Source organism: Capsicum annuum, chromosome 12 (assembly GCF_002878395.1).
Source record: "Capsicum annuum cultivar UCD-10X-F1 chromosome 12, UCD10Xv1.1, whole genome shotgun sequence".
Taxonomy (NCBI): Eukaryota; Viridiplantae; Streptophyta; class Magnoliopsida; order Solanales; family Solanaceae; genus Capsicum; species Capsicum annuum.
The window spans coordinates 33,232,370-33,240,087 of record NC_061122.1 but is presented as its reverse complement, the minus strand read 5'-3'; positions in this window follow the sequence as shown (position 1 = coordinate 33,240,087).

Here is a 7,718-nt window from a genome sequence, read left to right as displayed (position 1 = left end):
AGGATTTATGGCTTCGGGATTTATCAACACATCAAAATCATGGTCTATCTTGTAGCCTGAAATGCGGAGCGTTACATTTTATTTGTCCAAACAGATTACCCATCTGTTGTAGCAAATAGGTCATCTGTTGGTACAAATTAAAACAGTAAAAAGACCTGCATGACAATTTCAGATAGATGAGTCATTTTTTCCAACAGATGACTCACCTATTGGGATAACCTAAAACAGTAGGAAAGTCTTGATGTAATTTGTCCCAACATATGGGTCATCTATTGGGACAAATTAAAATAGTTGGTAACATGTTTGATTTACTCCAACAGATGACACATATGTTGTAATATATAATTTATCATATGGAATAAGTTAGTCATCTATTGCAATAGATATCTATGTCAATTTGATAATTTTCAGTAGATGTGTCGTATATTGAAATAGATATATATAGTTTGTTTATTGTTAGAATAGATAATAGATATTAAACTTCTTCAGCTCATACTGCTCTCTTGTGACCCTTGTACATTGATCAAAAGTGAAAGACAAAGACAGAGGAGTTGCAATTTTGCTTTTTTCAATACTTGATAATGCCTTGAAAACTTTTTTCCTTCTCTTCTTAGCCGCCTTAATCTCTAATAGAGTGTATGGATATGAAATCCTCTTTGATGGAACGACACCCCCTCTTAGATATCAATTCTTTTATAGAAGTAGCTAATGCATTAAGAGCATTAATCACTCCATCATGTTTTACCTTACAGTTTTAACATTTGCATACAGCACATTCGCTAGGAGGGACAAAATCTGTAAAATCAGTATGATCATAATCATAATGATTTGTTATTTCAAAAACTGTAAGAGGATCATCATTAGCTCCAACAGCAGCACCACTACCATTACCACTACTACCATCATCAGCTCCATCACCACTAACACCATCAACAACAACAAACCCACCCATCAAAATTATTTTTTTTGTGATTGTTTTTGCTCTAAATAATTTCTTTTTTATTCTATCAATGACCTTAGGGTCTGATAAAGTTTGTACAGATCATAAAGTAAGAAAAAATATCATCTTTAACTCTTGATTAGTCAGAACAAGCCACAAATGCACAATCTAAAATAAATCAGTTCATATATTAGAATAATGATTAAATTTTAAAAAAAATCATTAATTAAACTAAAAAATTATTTAAATTAGACTTACCACTTCCTTCGGGGGTTGAAGAGATTAAGGAATTTTATTTTTAATCATTTTTGGTCGATAACCATCTTAGGTTTCTTGGACATGAAACTTCTTCCTTGTAGTTCACTTGTTGTCTCAAATAAGGAATGGCTTCAAATGCCCAAGTACTACAAAAAATGGGTCAAATTACGGAGGTTAATTTTAAGGTTTGTACGTAAATTTTTATTCCAGTGGTTACTAAAAGCCCTTACAATAAGAGCTGTCACAATCAATTTGCAGCAGCTTTTTGTTGACTGCCAAAATTAATTTACAGCGATCGACCTCTGTTACTCTAAATTTAATTTTTTTTATAATAAGTTAACATTTAAAAATTGTGGCGGTTTAAAACCTCCACAATTTTTGTAAATTAGTGGGGCCCATCAATTTTTAATAATAAATTATAGATTCTAATTTTAGCTCAAATTTAATTGTTCCTTTAGACATAACCTACAACCCAATATTTATTCAATTCATATATTATTAACACAACATGACAAATTAAACATTGTAATTCACAAGCATATCAAAAATACATTGAACATTAAACTAAAAAATTAAATTTTCAACATTAGCATCTTCAAACTCCAAATTTTCAAAATTAACTAGTATTGTCAAACTCCAAAATCAAATTTAAACACAAAACCGTCAATATTCTAAGATTCAATCCAACCACAAAATTAAATCATCATAATTAAATATCCAAGACAATATTCAAGAAAATCAACGATTGTCATTAGGATCACTATCATCTTGTGATCTCCTTGCATCCATGGGTGAAATGAGTCTACTAGACGTATCACTTGGCTACATAAAAATGCAAAGTACAAAAATCAATCAGATAAACTTTCAGTCCTTATTATAAAACATTTATATCTGCGTACAACTAAAAACATCATGATATATGTAAATTGATCAATCAACAACTACTCCATACATTACAGTTTCAAAGCGCAGGAGATCTCAACAGGTGTTTTCTTGATCCAAGGCATTTCTGGGGTTTCTAATAGCTAATGTGGTTGCTTGGCCACATGCTTTTGAAAGTCTTGTGATCTGCTCAGTTGAAAAAGGGAATAGAAAAAGAAATTTTATGTTCCTAGAGAAGGAAAATGGCTTGATACTACAACTACTAATATATCACAAAAATGTGTAATACCCCATATGCTTCTTATTCTAATTCAGCTCATAAAGTGTAAATGAGAGGCCTAAGACCTCAAAAACTTAGCTAAGTATTGAAGACTTAGTCTCATTTTTGGCCACTAAACGTTGATGATTTTTTACTAGACCCTTTCGACCTGAAAAGTTGGTTCTAAGTTAAATCATGATCAGGGTTGTCAATAGTTCATTTCGGGTGAGTTTCAGATTTTTCAAACGACATTGGAAGCATGTTTGGATGACCAAACTAGTGAACCAATGCGATTAGGTTACATCACCTCGGGCACTATGTTGGCCTCAGTAATGGATGCAATGGCCATTGCATCAGTGAGTGACGTGACGCGCGTTGGTCATTGCATCACTAGGCATGTTTTTAGCCTTTTTAATCTCGAGCCCAGGAGGGCATTTCAGTCTTTTCCCCACACATTAACACGGAATTTGAGTCCTAAAATAGCATTTTTGCCCGTAAATTCATATTTCACACAAAATCCAAAACATTCCCTCTCAAGGACACAAACCCTAGCCCTTCAAGCTTCAAGTTTAATTCTCAAGAAATCCCTCAACATCTTCTAAGAATTCGTCAATTGAGGTATGTTAAGTGTTCATCCTTGGGTCTCTTCCACCCCTTGGAGTCCAAGAACCTTTTTCAAAGCTTGTGTTATGAGTTTTCTTGATTTAGGTCATATTATTGCCATGTATATGTTGTAATTTGATTGTCAAGTTATGAATATGTGAATTTCATGTGAAATAAACTAATGCATATGTTGGTTGATGTAAGTATCATGTTGAATCCCCTAAATTTTGAATTAAATGGTGAAGTCATGATATGTTAACATGTTGATCATTCCTATGTACAAGGTTGACTCCAAGTCTTTGATAAAATGACTAAATGAGTAAAAGTTAAATTGTTACTGTTTGTTATGCTTTAAAATTCGTGGTATGGTCCTATTGTTAATTATATCGAGTCCTAGGGTTATGATACCCAAAATCGAGTTGTTTACCTAGGTTAAACTAGTCATAGAAAGGTCCCAGTCGAATTATGAGCAGTAGTACTTAGATAGTTAACATGGTCAGTGTGAATTCAGTCAAGCCTAGCCCAATTTAGTGCTCAGTGTCGATTCAGTTGGGAGTAGGATTCAGCACCGGACAAACCTAGGAATGGGGGTACTCCTACCAGTTTAAGATGTGACCCTTAGTAGAAATCCTTGAGTTATAGAACTACGTAGCCAGTGTAGGTTAATATGTCTTCCTACCAATCTAGAGTTGACATACATATTTATATCTCATGAGTTTTCCTGCCAGATTAGGGTTGACCCAGCCATTGTTAGTAACCCATGGAATGGTACTAAGACCCTTCCAATTGGGGTTATAGGTTGGACCTCAATCAGTCTATAATGGGGAATATCAGTTAGATGAAAGCTCCCACAGTTTCAATTTTAGTATTCAGTTCACAATTCAGTTTAGTCTTGGTTGACCATATCATATAGTTTACTAGATATTTAACTATTAGATTTTAGTATCTCAGATTACAAACTACTCCAGTACTTGTTTTATGCATGGTCATGCATCCTCGACCTTTATAGTTTTCATGCATTCTTACTCAGTACCTCATGCTATGTATTCATTTAGTTATTACTCATGAATATGAACCCGTTCATATCTGCCTAACCTCATTTAGCATACCAGTACATTCAAAAGTATTAATCACATATTTTTTTCTTACGTTATGATATCTTATATCATAGGTTCAGATGCTTGGATTCATGATCGTACTTAGACATTCCTGTTCATCAACTGCAGCAACCGTGGTGAGTTCTCTTCCTTAGAGAATGAATTATCTTATATTCAATTATGTTAGTAGTTTAGACGTTTAGTCAGTCGGAGTTAGTTGGGGGCTTATCCCATCAACTCCACAGTCAGACAGTTAGAGGCTTTCTGACTAGTACAGATAGTTGGTCAACTTTCAGTTATGATCATCAAATGTTTTATCAGTATTTCCAATTTTTTTAAGCATTTTAAACCATTTACTTAGTATTGTTTTCAATTGTTAAAACCTTATGGCATCTCAATTGAAATTCTGCATATGTTGTTTATCAGTTTTATTCAGTACTCACAGCAGGTACCAGCTTATGGTTAGCTTGTGGTCAGCTTATGGTCTCACGAGATCGTAAGCACCATATAGCATCTAGGGTGTACTCCTAGGGCATTACAAACTAGGTATAAGATCCTAAGGGTTTAAAGTATCCTAGGGAGTCCAAAATCCACATTGAGTAGAGTCTTGTGCATAGGTGTATAGCACGCCACACTTATGAGCAAGAGGTTATAAGAATTTTAGGAAAATTTTCCCTTTTTTCAGTGTTTATATCATGCGAATGAGTAAGAGATCAAGTTAAGATCTCTATCTAATACAACTTTTCCTTCCAGTTACAGAATATGCCTCCCAGGAAAACTAACGGATGAAGAACTAGAAACCAGCCAGCACCTCCGCCTATTCAGAAAGATCCCCTGAATGAGTATGTTTCTTATACAAAGTTCATAGCTGCATTCACCACTCTATGTCTCTCCATAGTAGTCCAAAATATAAGGCCAGTTGCTGTTCAGGCCAACCCAGTGGCCAATACTGCCACAGCCAAGTTTCGAAACTTCATCCGAATGAATCCTTATTTATTTTTGGGATCTAAGTCTGAAGAGGATCCACAAGAATTCCTAGACATGGTACAGAAAGTAACAGACATTATGGGGGTAACTTTCTGTGAGAGTGTTGAACTAGCTACTTACCAGCTGCAAGATTTAGCTCATGCATAGTTTAAGCAGTAGAAAGAGAATAGGGGCGCAAAGGCTAGACCTATAGAATGGGAGGAGTTTTCTATTGCCTTCTTAGATAGATTCTTTTCATTGAAGATTGGAGAGGCTACGGTGTTGAAGTTTATTAACCTGAAATAGGGAAACATGAGTGTGAAAGATTATTCCCTCAAGTTTACTCAGTTAACCAGGTATGACCCTCATGTAGTAGCTGATAACAGGTCCAGGATAAGTAAATTCGTATTTGGGGTATCTGATAGTGTGCTCAAGGAGTGTAGGACCATGATATTGATCAAAGAGATAAACTTAATGAGTTTGATGGTCCATGCACAGTAGATAAGGAAGGAAAAGGTTATGGAGAGAGAGAGAGAGAGAGAATAAGATGGCTAGAACAGGCAGCTTTAATTTCACTCAGCCAAAATCAAAAGGTGGTAACCATCCTCAATTCTGCCCAAAATCTTCAGTCCCAGCTCCGTCTTCGGCTAGTGCACTAATGCCTAAATTAAGGAATGACAATAAGGATAAAGCACCAGGCTCTTAAGTCTCAAGGTAGTGTGAACAGTGCTCGAACAAATCCTCATTGCCAAAAATGTGGTAGGAATCATCAGGGTATTTGCAAAGCTGGCAGTGATGTATATTTTGGGTGTGGCAAGCCAGGTCATAGAATCAAAGAATGTTCAGAGGCAGGTCCATAAAGTTATCATAATCATCCCCTGGCTCGATTCGGTTGCCCATCTCAATAGGGTGCCGTTTCTAGTTCTACCAGTGGGCAATGCCCAAACAGGCTCTATACACTTCAGCCCCCATAAGATCAGGATAGCTCCCCTGATCTGGTTACTGGTACGTTGAAGGTCTTTCATTTACATGTTTATTATTTGCTCAACCCTGGAGCTTCTCTTTCTTTTATAATCCCTTATATAGCAGTCAATTTCAGAGTCAGTCCCTAAACCTTAATAGAGCCTTTCTCAGTATCTACCCCAATAGGTGGTATACAGGAACTGTCCGATCATGATATCCTAGAAAGTCACTTCAGTTGATCTTGTGGAGTTAGAGATGACTAATTTTGATGTCATTCTTGGCATAGATTGGATCCATTCATGTTATGCTTCAGTTGATTGTAGAAATAGAGTTGTTAATTTTCAGTTTTTGAATGAACCAATCCTTGAGTGAAGGGGTAGTACTACAGCGCCTAGGGGTCAACTTGTTTCATAACATAGAGCGAGAAAAGTGATATCCAAGAGATGTGTCTATCATCTTATATGAGTCAAAGACTCAAGTTTTGAGACTCCCATTCTACAGTCAGTTCCAGTAGCAAGGGAATTCCCAGATGTGTTCCCTGAAGACCTTTACAGATTTTCTCTCGAAAGGGAAACTGAGTTCAAAATAGACATTCTTTTGAATACTCAGCGTATTTCTTTCCAACCATACAGAATGGCTTTAGTCAAACTCAAAGAGTTGAAAGAACAGTTGAAGGACCTCCTAGATAAGGGATTCGTCAGTCCAAGAATTTCCCTGTGGTGCACACCAATCCTATTCGTGCATAAGAAAGATGGTTATCTTAGGATGTGCATTGACTACTGTCAGTTTAAAAAAGTCATAATCAAGAACAAAAACCCACTTCCTAGAATAGATGACTTATTTGACCAACTTTAGGGTGCCAGTTACTTTTCTATGATAAACCTCAGATCCTGCTATCATCAGCTCAGAGTCAGAGAATGTGACATTCCAAAAACAGCTTTTCGAACCCGGTATGATCACTTTGAGTTTCTAGTCATGTCCTTTGGTCTCAAAAACACCTCAACAGCCTTTATGGACTTAGGATAACCAAGTGTTCAAACAGTAATTGGACATGTTCGTCATAGTCTTTATCAATGACATTCTTGTCTATTTTGTAATGAAAACAATCATGCAGACCACCTCAGAATAGTATTATAGACTCTTAGAGCCCATCGGGAACCAAAGTCATCAAGTGGGAATTTTGGATAAGGTCAGTACCTTTCATGGTAACATTATTTCTGGCAATGGCATTAGTGTTGATCCTCAAAAGACTGAAGTAGTAAGAAACTAGCCTAGAATTATCTCTCCATCAGATATTAGGAGCTTTTTGGGTTTGACCAGCTATTACCGATGGTTTATTCAAGGGTTTTCATCTATTGCATCCCTCATGTCCAGGTTAACTCAGATAAAAGTCAAGTTCCAGTGGTCAAATTTATATGAGAAGATTTTACAGGAGTTGAAGACTCAACTCACCACAGCCTCAATCTTAACATTACCGGATTGTTCGGATGAGTTTATTGTGTACTGTAATGCTCCCAAAATTGGTTTGGGGTGTATTTTGATGCATAAGGTTAAGGTTATAGCCTATACCTCTAGACTGCTGAAGCCCCATGAAAAGAATTACCCTACCCATGATAAACTAGCAGTTGTTGTGTTTTTCTTAAGAATTTGGAGGCATTATTTGTATGGGGTGCATGTTGATGTGTTCACAAACCTCCAGAGCACGCAGTATGCATTCTTGCAGAAAGATTTGAACTTGCGTCAAAGTAAG